Genomic DNA, 12176 nt, shown 5'->3' with positions numbered 1-12176 from the left:
TCAGATGGTTACAGACCTAAAAGTTTAGAAAAGAGAAAACAAAGATTAAGAAACCACTTAATAACACTATTCATATCTGCTTTTGTAAATTCTGTGAAGAGAGAAGCAAACACAGTACTAGGCCTTACAAATAATAGACAGAACTAGTCACGTACAGGCTACATTCTGTACAAGTCATGCACAGATTATGGACATACTATGGAAAAAGGATACACTATGGAAACAGTAACCATAAGAAAGCTGGAGTGGATATACGAATATCAGACCAAATAGACCTTAAGACAAACATTACTAGAGACACAGAAATGCATATGCATTCACAATAGAAAGGATTACAGCTATAAAATCATATTAAATACCTAGCTACAAAAACATAATCAGCAAGGTCATCTCGGACAGGAAAAGCTGACAAAAAGATGAAAATAATCATAAGGAGACCATGTATCATATCCCAAAAAATAAAAACAAAGAACATATGCTATACATAAGGGGAAAACTTCCTGACATGAAGTATTTCTGAGCAAATTAACAGACTAAAGAGTTTATGGAATTTCCTACCATGAAGGTCTTTAAAAATTCTAGACTCCTATCTAGCAAGAATAGCTCATACATACTCCTTTCACTGGAAGCTTGGAGACCAGATGATATATGAAACACCCTATGATTTTATATCAGTTTTCACAACGGTACAACGGTAGGAAGAATAGTCTTTCTCATCTAGAATAAACCAGTAATAATTCCACTTTTGAACTTCAGAAAGTATAATACTAATTCACTTTTTAAAATATTTCAACATTGTATCTATATTTTTAAAAAGTTTAAATTCTGATGGAGCTATTCACCCCTCAGTACCCTTTCATTTCAGAATTTTCCTGGATAATCATGCATGTCTATTTTTGCAGATAAACTTTTGTCCAAAATAAAATTTACTTTTTTCCAACAGGATTATATTATACATAAACAACAGTGAAATGACAACACTAACAATAACCTGGGGGGTGGGGGAGGCAATCACAATCCAGAGTTACTCCAATATATCATCTAAAATGCCTAATTGTCAACAATAAATTATGAGGTGTACAAAAAAAAAGAAAACATAACCCATATTAATGAAAAATAGCAGTCACTACAATCAGTTTCTGAGTATCCTCAGACACTGGTTTAAGCAACAAAGATTTTAAAACATCTATTATTAATACATTAAAAGAAAAGAATAACCCATCTTTTAAATTTTTTTAATTATGAAAATAATCAATCAGCAAATAAGAGATTCTCAATAAAGGTACAGAAATTATGCAGAAGAACCACATGGAAATTCTGAAGTTGAAGAATATAGTAACTAAACAAAAAATTTAATAGAAGAGCTCAACAGCAGATTCAAGATGGCAGAAGAAAAATCAATGACCTTGAAGACACATCAGTAGAAATTATCCGATCTCAAGAATAGAGAGAAAAAAGGTTGAAGAAAATTGAACAGACCCTCAGAGACCAACTTACCAACATTTCTGGAGTCCCAGGAGAAGAGAGAGAGAGAGAGAGAGAGAGAGCAGGAAAAACTATTTTTTTAATAAAATACCAGCCAAAAACTTCCCAAATGTCATTTTTTTAAAAGAAATCAAATCTACAGATCTTAGTAGTTCAGTGAATCTCAAGTAGGATAAATACATAGAGACCCACACCTAGGCACATCACAGTCAAACTGCTGAAAGCAAACACAAAAAGAAAAATCTTGCGAGCATGAAAAGAAAAATTACTCAGTATGTGTAGGGAACCACCACCAAGATTAACAGCCAACTTTCAATCAGAAACAACAGAGGCCAGAACATGGTGGAATCACATATCCAAAGTGCTGAAAGAAAAAAGCTGTCAACTCAGAAGGCAGCAAAATTATCCTTCAAAAACGAAGGCATAATAAAGATAGTCTCAGATAAACAAAGACTGAAAGAAATTTTTGCTAGCAGACCTGCCTTACAAAAAGTACTAAAGGAAGTCCATGAAGCTGAAAGGAAATGACACCAGGCTCAAATACACAGCAAAAAGGGAAGAGCACCAGAAATGATAAATGTGGGAGTAAAACTAAAAAACTCTATAAATATATTTTTCTCATTTCTTCTCTTAATATCTTTAAAAGACATAAAGATGTACAAAGCAACGATTTTAACACTATATTGCTAGCTTTACAGCATATATAGATGTAATATTTCTAACAATACAGCACAACAGGGGAGGGAGAAAATGGAGCTATATTGGAGCAAAGTTTCTATGTTTTACTGATATTGAGTAGTGTTGATATTAAGCAGGTTGTTAAAATGCATAATTGTAAATCCTACAGCACCTACAAAGAAAATATGTTAAATTATATTTAGCAAAAAAAAAAAGGAGTAATTAATAGGGCACACTAAAAAATATTTAACACAAAAGGAGGTAGTAAAGGAGGCAGAGAGCAATATAAAACAGATGGCAAAATGGCAAACATAAATTCAACCATACTCATAATTAAATGTGAATGGTCTAAACAGCCCAACGGAAAGGCAGAGACTGTCAGACTGGACAAAAAAACAAGATTCAACCATACACTGTCAACAAGAGATGCACTTTACACTCAAGATTGAAAGTAAAAAGGTGAAAAAGGATACACTATGGAAACAGTAACCATAAGAAAGCTGGAGTGGATATATGAATATCAGACCAAATAGACTTTAAGACAAATATTACTGGAGACACAGAAAGATATTTCATAACGATAAAGAGTCAATAAACCAGGGAGATATTATAACAATTATAAATGTTTATGTACCTAAAAACAGAGCCCTAAAATAACAAAGCAATAACTAACAATATTGAAAAGAAAATAGAAAATTTAACAATTATTGTTGGAGATTTTAATACTCAACTCTAAATAACTGATAGAGTAACTAGACAGAAAATTATAAAAGATATAGAAAACCTGAACCACACTCTATCAACCAGCTAGACCTAACTGGCACACACAGAAAATTCCAGCAAACAACAGAATACACATTGTTTTCAAGCACGCACAGAACATTCTCCAGGACAGACCAAATACTAGGCCATAAAACAAATCTCATAAATTTAAAAGGAGTGAAGTCATACAAAGTATATTCTCCAACCACAACAAAATTAAATTAGATCTCAAATAAATTAGAAACTGAAAAATCCTCAAGTGCTTGGAAATTAAACTTCACACTTCTAAATAATGTATGGGTCAAAAAACAAATTAAAAGAGAATATTTTTAACTGAATGAAAACAAAAACAAACATAAAATTTATGGGATGCAGCTAAAGCAGTACCTAGAAGGAAAGTTATAACTTTAAATATGTATTTGAAAAAAAGAAGAGTCTCAAATCAGTAACATGAGCCTCCACCTTAATAAGCCAGAAAAAGAGCAAACTAAACCCTGAAGCAAGCTGAAAAAAAAGGGAATAAGGATTAGAGCAGAATTGAAATACAAAACAGAAAAATAGAGAAAAACCTAGTTCTTTTAAAAAGATCAACAAAATTAACAAACTTTTAGATAGACTGACCAAGAACAAAGAGAAAAAAACACAAATTATCAAAATTAGAAATGAAAGATGGGACATTACCACTGACCCCACAAAAATTAAGAGAATTATAAGGGAAGGAATATTATAAACAAATTAATGCCAACAAATCAGACAACTTTCATGAAATGGACAAATTCCTAAAAAGACAATAATATTATCAAAACTGACTAAACAGGAAATATAAAAATCTAAATATAACAAATAAACAAACTGAATTAGTATTTAAAAATCTCCCCACAAAGACCAGGCCCAAATGGCTTCATGGATGAATTCCATCAAATATTTAAGGAAGAAATACCAATCGTTCACAGACTCCTTCACAAAACAGGAAGAGAATATACTTTGCAACTCAATCTATGAAACTAGAGTTACTTTGATACCAAAGTCAGACAAAGACATCACATGAAAACTACACACCAATGTTTCTCATAAACAGATGCAAAAATCCTTACAAAATATTAGCAAACTGAATGTACCAACATATAAAAAGGCCTATACACCATGACCAAGTAGGATTTATCCTATGAATGCAAAGGTGGTTTAACATCTGAAAATCAGTTAATATAATAATACATTATATGAAAACAATAAAGGACAAAGCCACATGGTTATCTCAATAAACACAAAAGACATACCTGACAAAATTCAACACCCATTCATGATAAAAACTCTCAACAAACCAAGATTAGAAGAGAACGTCCTCAATCTAATAAAAAGTATCAACAAAAACCCACAACTGACATGACACTTCATGGTTAAACACTGAACACTTTCCTCCTGAAAATCAGGATGTCCATTTTCACCACTTTCATTCAACATTGTACTGAAGGTTCTAGCTAGTAAAATAAAGCACGCATAAATAAATAAAGAAAGAAACTAAAGGCATCCAGATTAGAAAAGAAATAAAACTGTCTTTATTCTCTACCGATACGATCCCATATTAGAAATTTCCCAATGAATCCACAAAAACCTAGGAGAATAAACGACTTTAGCAAGGTCGCAGATATCAGATCAATAAACAAAAATCAACTGTATTTCCATAATGGAATGACAGCTTTACAGCATATCTTCCTATCAAAAATTTGAATTGATCCTAATTTTCTTTCTTATCCATCAGCAGTTTCAAAATTTTCCTCAAGTAGATTGCTACCAGATATTTTCTTTTTTAGTTGTTATTCTGAATGCATACCTTTTCTTCCTTTATTAGTCCAAATGTCTATTATTTGTATAAAAAAATTATTTATGTATATTAATTTTATAAGCAGTTCCTTTACTGAATTCTCTTAATACTGTTTGTTTTGTTAGTGCCATCGAGTCAATTCTGACTCCCAGCAACCCTGTGTACAGGAGATCGAACCCTACATGGCCTTTTTGTGCCATCCTCTCACTTTCTGGTGCTCTATCAGACAACACTCCACTGCTATTCATAGAGTTTTCATGGCCAATTTTTTCACAAGTGTGTGGCCAGGTTCTTCTTTCTAGTCCGTGTAGTCTGAAAGCTCCGCTGAAACCTGTCCACCATGGTGACCCCGCTGACGTTTGAAATCCCAGTGGCACAGCTTTCAGCATCACAGCAACATGCAGCTGCCACAATATGACAACCAACAGACGGGTGCTGGGATTCCCTGACCAGGAAACAAACCCGGGTCACAGTGGTGAGAATGCCAAATCTTAACCAGCAGACTACCATCTTGTAATACTATCAGTCCAAAAATAGTCAAGTAGATGAATTAAACAGAACTGATTTCAGAAACAGGCCCCCCCAAAACATGGAAATTTAGTATATGATAAATGTGACATTTCAAATATGTAAAAAAAAAAAAAAAAAAAGAATCATTCAATAATTGGAATGAGGACAACTGGTTGGCCATCTGGAAAAAAGTAAAGCTGGATCTCTACATTTACTGCTTATACCAAATATATTCAATATAAATCAAGATTTTAAACAATTTAAACCATAAAAAGTAACAGAAAACCTGCATAACATTTTTTAAGGTAGCACAGTTCACTGAATCTAAAACTACCAATCTTAAGATACGAAATTATTTTATGTATCACTAAGAAAGAAAATAACAATGTCAAACTATGACAAGCCAGCGATTCACGTCATTCAGAGATTTTATAATGTGGAGGAAAAAGTGAGTCCTACAATCAATGGCGAAGACCTTTCAAACCTCACAAAGAAATCCCACCCCCACTCTTAGCCATGAAGAAAAAGATCGCTAAACTCAACCATAAAAAGTGAAAACTTCTACTGCTGGCCCCATGGTCCAGTGGTTAAGTTTGCGCGCTCCACTTCGGTGGCCCAGGGTTTCGCCAGTTCAAATCAGGGGCATAGACATGGCACTGCTCATCAAGCCATGCTGAGGTGGCATCCCACATGCCACAACTAGAAGGACCCACAACTAAAAATACACAACTATGTACTGGGGGGCTTCGGGGAGAAAAAGGCAAAAATAAAATCTTTAAAAAAAAAAGTTAAAACTTCCATAAGGCAAAAACAGAATCAAAACATAAGCAAAAGTTGAGTGAAAATAATTTGCCTAACAAATGATAAGCACATGATCAAAGAGATCACTGAAAATATATACATGGCCAGTACTCATAGAAAAAATGCTCAAACTCACTCATAAGGAAATTTTGAAAAGTAACGCTAAACAACAAAAAACTGACAAATATTAAAAAGTGTGACACTAGCTACTGTTGTCAAAGAGATAAAGAAATCCCCATTTTCCTACACTACTGATATTGGGGCAATCTTTTTAGTTATGCAATTTATCCACCAAATTACTAAATATATACACTTTTTGGCAGAACAATTTTTCCCTTCTGAATTTATACTGCAGATATATTTTAAAATATGTGCAAAGATGTATCCAAGAATATTCATTACATTGTCATTTATTACAGCAGAAAAACCCTAACAACCTAAATATCTGTAAATAGGTAGTTAGTTAAAATAATTACGTAATCCAAATATTGGAATACTACACAGAATGAAATAAGAAGGAACAATATGCAAAGACACAGAAGTTAACAACAAAAAGACGTTGCTAAACAATATGTATGGTGTGATCCCATTTGTGTAAAGATTATGTAAATACAGGTATACACACAAATGTTTGCATATGTATAGAAAATGTCTGGAAGGATACACACAGATACACACACACAAATGTTAACAGTGAATGGGAATGGGGAGTCTTTTTTCTAACCTTATAACATTCTCTACTACTCGTGTGTACTCCTCTTATAACAAACCTGGGTAAGGACTGAGAAATGTTAAACATGACAATTGCCAGAAAATGTGGAAAAAGAGGGAAATCTTGGAAAATGGCCACTAAAACTGCTAACAGTTTCACATTCTCACTTTAAAAGAATTCTCAAAACAAGTGAAGTTTACAAGAAATTTTAGAATTTTTATGATCATTAATTGATATGAGAATATGTGCCACTGACAGATACGTAAATACTCTGAAAATTGTTAAATATTTAATTTTCTTTCACTTTGTTTGAAAGATAAAAGCACAGGTCTCATATATGTACCAACATAGGCCAACAAGAAAGGATCACCTGTCTTCTTAAAATAAGGGAACTGTGGCCCAAAAAAGAGACATGCAAGTAACCTACTTAAGTGACTAGAAAATGGTCTTCATCCTATAAAACTAAAAACATTAATTCTTTTCAATGTACAGATGTTCATATCTACAGAGCGATATCATGTTACGTATATTTAATACTCATGGTATATACAAGTGAGAATTAAAAGGAAAAGGGATTGTCCAGTAAATGCAGAGTACCACCCAACACTTGTGATAGGTGTGCTCATGTTCAAGCACATGGGGATCTATTACAGGTAAAAATTAAAGATTGAATAAAACAGTGTTAAATTACCTCTATAAAATATGCCAGGCAAATGCCCATCCTGCCAGATCACTTGGCTGAATTTCCAAGCTGTTGATTCCTCTCTCTACCCTACAAAAGTACAAAAATACAAGTTATCCCCCCAAAAATCAAGATTAGACGTATTCTTAAAGTCAAGTAAAATAGCTCTATCTAAATATGCTAAATCTAACAAAATTATTTCCATGGTAGACACTGTTGGATTAAATAAAATTAGTAGCAACTAACACTCAGTTCAACCATAACGACCCATCAGTATGACAAAGATAAGAAATGATCCAGACACGAACCGGACTTTTCCAAATTTAACTTCTAGTTGAGAATTAAGACGTTTAAAATCAGGGCAATAACCTAGAATTATCTTAAACAACTTAAAATAGGAAACAGGGTACGAACTGTATTTCATTAAAATCATATGTTGATACTCTCTATTACTCAAATAATACTTGATGAATATTTCCTGATGAAATCCCACAGAACATTTCCCTCAGCTCAAAAGTCTAAATATATAAGAAGACAGTTACTGAAAATACAAAAATATTAAGTATTTAAAATTTTCAAGGTAAAGGTATTTATTTAATAAGACTAAAACGGTCCACAGATATTTTGTAAATGTCATGCTGTAATCAACCTTTCAGCAGAGACTAGTAGGGGACATTAACAGCCCATGTTGATATTGCATTGATATTGGACATACAACATTTTCTTCGTGTAACTAGGATACTTTTTCCTGGTATATGAAATAGAAGTAATGAAGACTCAAAGCTGAAATTTTATTAGAAACAAAGAATAGGCCAAATATAATTTTTTATTCAGAAATAACAAAGCATTTTATATAACAGCCCTGACACATTTTTAGGGCTCAATAAATAACTTACAAATCAATAAAAGCTATAAATGTAAAAGCAGAACAATTAATCTTTAGAAAATAACCAAATATATTAATTCAAATTTGTGTTTACATAATTTTATCAAGGAGTTACAAACAGTACCTTTCTGATAATTCAGCATTTTCTAGTCCTTAGCCAGTCAGTAGCTTTGTTACTAAACTAGTTACAAACAAAAAATCTCTTTTAAAATAACTTCCTTCTACTAAGCTCTTAACTGCCTCAGAGTTTTGTTCCCAAACATTCTAAAGAGCAAATATGCCATTCCTTTCAATTATGTAAAAGCATTTTTAAATATCTACTTCTATTGCGATAGTATAAAAAAAGATAAAAGCTGTAAAACTCCACTATTATGGTAGACATTATTAAAAACGGGTAAAGTGAAACTGTATCTGCACTACACTACTATTCACTACTCTATGTTCTTTACTGTATTCAACTTTTAGAATTTGTAACAGATTTGCAGGAACAGAGTAAAGGTGAACAGAAAAAGCATGGCAAAGTCTATATACAGTACAGGAAATAAAAATGTCTTCAAATTAGACATTTTAGTATTACATTATGACTCTTCTTAAAAGTTGACTGGAAATACATAGTCCACAATCAAGACATTATTACAATATATCATCACATAATATGGTAACATCTACAGACTGGACAAATGTTTTTGAAATGTTAATATCCTGTTGAACACATTTCCACAAAAAGCCTACTCACCTTCTTGCATCACCTTTTATTGAAAGCCCTAAATTAAGGCTGTCATACATCAAAGAATATAACTAGATACGTTCAAAGAGAAGGAAACAAAAATAAATAGTGAAGCAAGAAGGGAAAGGAAACATGCCTCTCTCCCACATACACACCCCCCACACACATGAAATCATAGAACCTCAAAGTCTCAATCTATAAACAGAAATTCTGGAATATCTTTCCCAGCACCACCTTTCCTCTACACCATGGCAACCCACAACTTCCCCTAACTCACCTGCCACATAACCTCTGTTTTTGGAACCCTAATTAATTTAACCTCATCTACCAATTTCATTCCTCCTTCCAAGTCTCTCTCCTTCTTTCTCCTCTCCCTCTCCTCTCCACCAAGAACCCACCGAGCTAGAAACTAAGATCCCATAAGCACAAAAAGAAAAGTATAAAGTTACCTGACAACCCAACCACCCAATGGTCAGTTAAGACGTTCTTCTTTCCCTGCCTGACTCTCCTACTTCAGGAGTTACTGAATATTTCTGCTTAGCAATTCCTCTGATTTAAGACTTTTGCTGGCTAATTAGTCCCTCATTATAATCACTTATGTAGACATAAACAGTCAGTTAAGACTAAAGATATATATTAAGAAAGGAAATAAATGAAATATTTTGTAGAGGCTATTAGCTACTGTCCTTCCATTATTTGGTTTTGATAGATTGGCAGTATTCCAATATATTTACCAGCAGGTGGTCTGATTCATTAAGTCAACATCTTTGATCACCTGATATGTACATACAACACACTACCTAAGATTCCTAGACATGCATAGCGTCTCTGTCCAGAGGAGCTCATAATTTCACAAGGATGGTTAAGTACACATACAACAATGTTTGTGATGATAATGTAATGTGATAGCTGCTCTAAGTTTAAGCAATTTATCATAGAAAAATCAAAAGCAGGGATCAATTAATTCTTCTCCCTTTGCTACCTTTCCAAAAGAAAAGGAAGAAGTGATCTTTTAATACCGATTCTAGATTCAAGAATGCAATGAATATATGTTCTGGAGTTTGCTTAGTAGTGTTCCTAGGACTTTGCAGGTATTAATTCACTTAATACAAACAACAAACCTGAGAGATTGGTGCTATTATTATTCACATTTTACAGAAGAGAAAACTGAAGGGTTAAGCAACTTACCAAAGGCTATAAAACTACTAAGTGGCAGAACTAAAGTCCTTATAATGATCTACAAGGCCCTCTACAACCTATCATGCTATCCCTGTACCCCCACCCTCCCCCCATCTTTCGGATCTAATCCTCTATACTCTCCCCCTTGTTCATTTCACTCTGACATTCTGACACACTGACCTGACCTCCTTATCTTCCAGCATGCTACCGCCTCAGGGCCTACTGGACTGGTGGTTCCTGGGCCTGAACACTCTTCTCTCAGAGATCCTCATAACTAAATCCTTTACCCACTTAAAGTCTTTGCTCACTTATCAACTTGTTAAAGAGGCTCTTTCCTGCCATGGTATTTAAAACTATAACCTGCCCCCACATAGATTCACCCAATCCCCCTTTCATCTGTTATGCATTTTCCATTGTACTTACCACCTCTTAACATATTACATAACCTACTTATTTATGATGTTTACAGTTTTTCTGCCCCGAACTATAATCTCCAAGGGCAGGAATTTTTCTTTTGTTCACAGATACATCTCAAGTGCCTAAAACAGCGCTTGAACATAGTTGATACTTAATATTTTTTAAATAATTAAAGCTGAACTACAACCCAAAAAATCAAGCTCTAGAAGCAGAACCACCACACAAGACTCTGTCTCAATTATAGAATCACAGATAACAAAACTAAGGCACCTAGAAACATCACATTATCCGAATGAAAGAGCAGAACCGGGTATCGAAACCAGCCTACCGGGGTTTTAGCAACATTACCCCTCAGCTTGGAAATTTTCCTAAAGCGGCTCAAAGGTCTCAACAATAAAGAGATCCAACCTACTGATGAGTCTACTATAAACTTTATGAAACATTGTTACCAAACAGAAAACAATAATTCTTAGCAATGTAAACACTAGTTTAACCCTACCTAACATAATTTCCAGTCTTTGTTTTAAAAGAATGCCAATAAATTTCAAGAGTACTCTTAGAAAAACTATAAAAACTGCATGCACTTTACAATAAATAGGAAGAGGTTCTTTAGGTTTTTTTTTTCAAATATTTCATACTCTTCATGTTGGTTCTAAGAACCTAGATAACGTCTCCCTCATAAAGTATTTTCAAAGGATATCTTTATGTTATTTGCAGGGTGTACTTTCAGTCTACCAAATTATGTTTCAAATGTCATCTTTGCCTAGAAAAGATTGCAAAAGATGAAGTTTTATGAATAATTGTCTCAATAATCCAGAAGAAACCCCCACAAAAATTGTCAAGAATATGAATTTCTAAGGCAATAAATAAAATTTAATATAAAAAGGAATCTAATCAAAACATAACCATTTTATAGTTATTTCATTATACCATGTACCTTAAGGTTACTTCCAAGTGCAACCGTTCTAGAAAAGCCATGCATTGATAAAGAACACAATTCTCATTTAACTAAGATTACCTTTTTTAAAGCCCCATTTTTAAAGTTTCACTGAAATGTGTATGCTTACAAATGTTTGACTGTTTATGCTCCCATAGGCACTGCCTAATAAAAAGGCTACCTAAGCCCTTAAACGTAGTCAAGAAAAGCCCAAAGCAATGGAAGAATAAAACATAGCAAACATGAGGGCATAAAAATCTGAAATAAAAAATGCTTCAAGTCCTTTAGCATCTTTTAACTAGATCAGGCTTTCAGTAATTAGTCAAATCCAACTTTTACACTAGTTCTTCCTTTTGTGATTTAATGATGCTTTCTGAATGATGTTTAACTGCTTTGAAAATTAAAGTTACTAGAATTTTCTCTATCTAAATGATGGTCTAACGGTCTACTTTTCATGACCAGATCTATCCCAGGGAGGAATGACACCCCAACAAATTCAACCAACCACCCCAGAAACTGCACTATACAGGTCTTTCTAGAATATTTTTAGGCATTTCTAATTTCACCAAAAATCAAGC

At 33.5% G+C, this 12176-nt stretch overlaps 1 protein-coding gene across 12 annotated transcripts in view; it reads right to left on the bottom strand.

Moving 5' to 3' along the window:
• The window catches only part of ZNF148 (zinc finger protein 148), a 120777-nt gene that overhangs the window by 79376 nt on the left and 29225 nt on the right, over positions 1-12176 (bottom strand). For 8 of the 12 annotated variants that reach the window (XM_023623601.2, XM_023623598.2, XM_023623599.2 and 5 more), the window contains exon 2: positions 7462-7542. The exons of 2 other annotated variants lie outside the window; for them this stretch is intronic. The gene's annotated coding sequence lies outside the window, so the exon portion shown is untranslated. The remainder of the gene's footprint in view (positions 1-7461; positions 7543-12176) is intronic. 2 more of the 12 variants (XM_070243644.1, XM_070243646.1) reach the window with 1 other exon arrangement.

Source organism: Equus caballus, chromosome 19 (assembly GCF_041296265.1).
Source record: "Equus caballus isolate H_3958 breed thoroughbred chromosome 19, TB-T2T, whole genome shotgun sequence".
Classification (NCBI taxonomy): domain Eukaryota; kingdom Metazoa; phylum Chordata; class Mammalia; order Perissodactyla; family Equidae; genus Equus; species Equus caballus.
The sequence above is the reverse complement of the archived record's forward strand: the minus strand, read 5'-3'. Positions and strand labels throughout refer to the sequence as shown.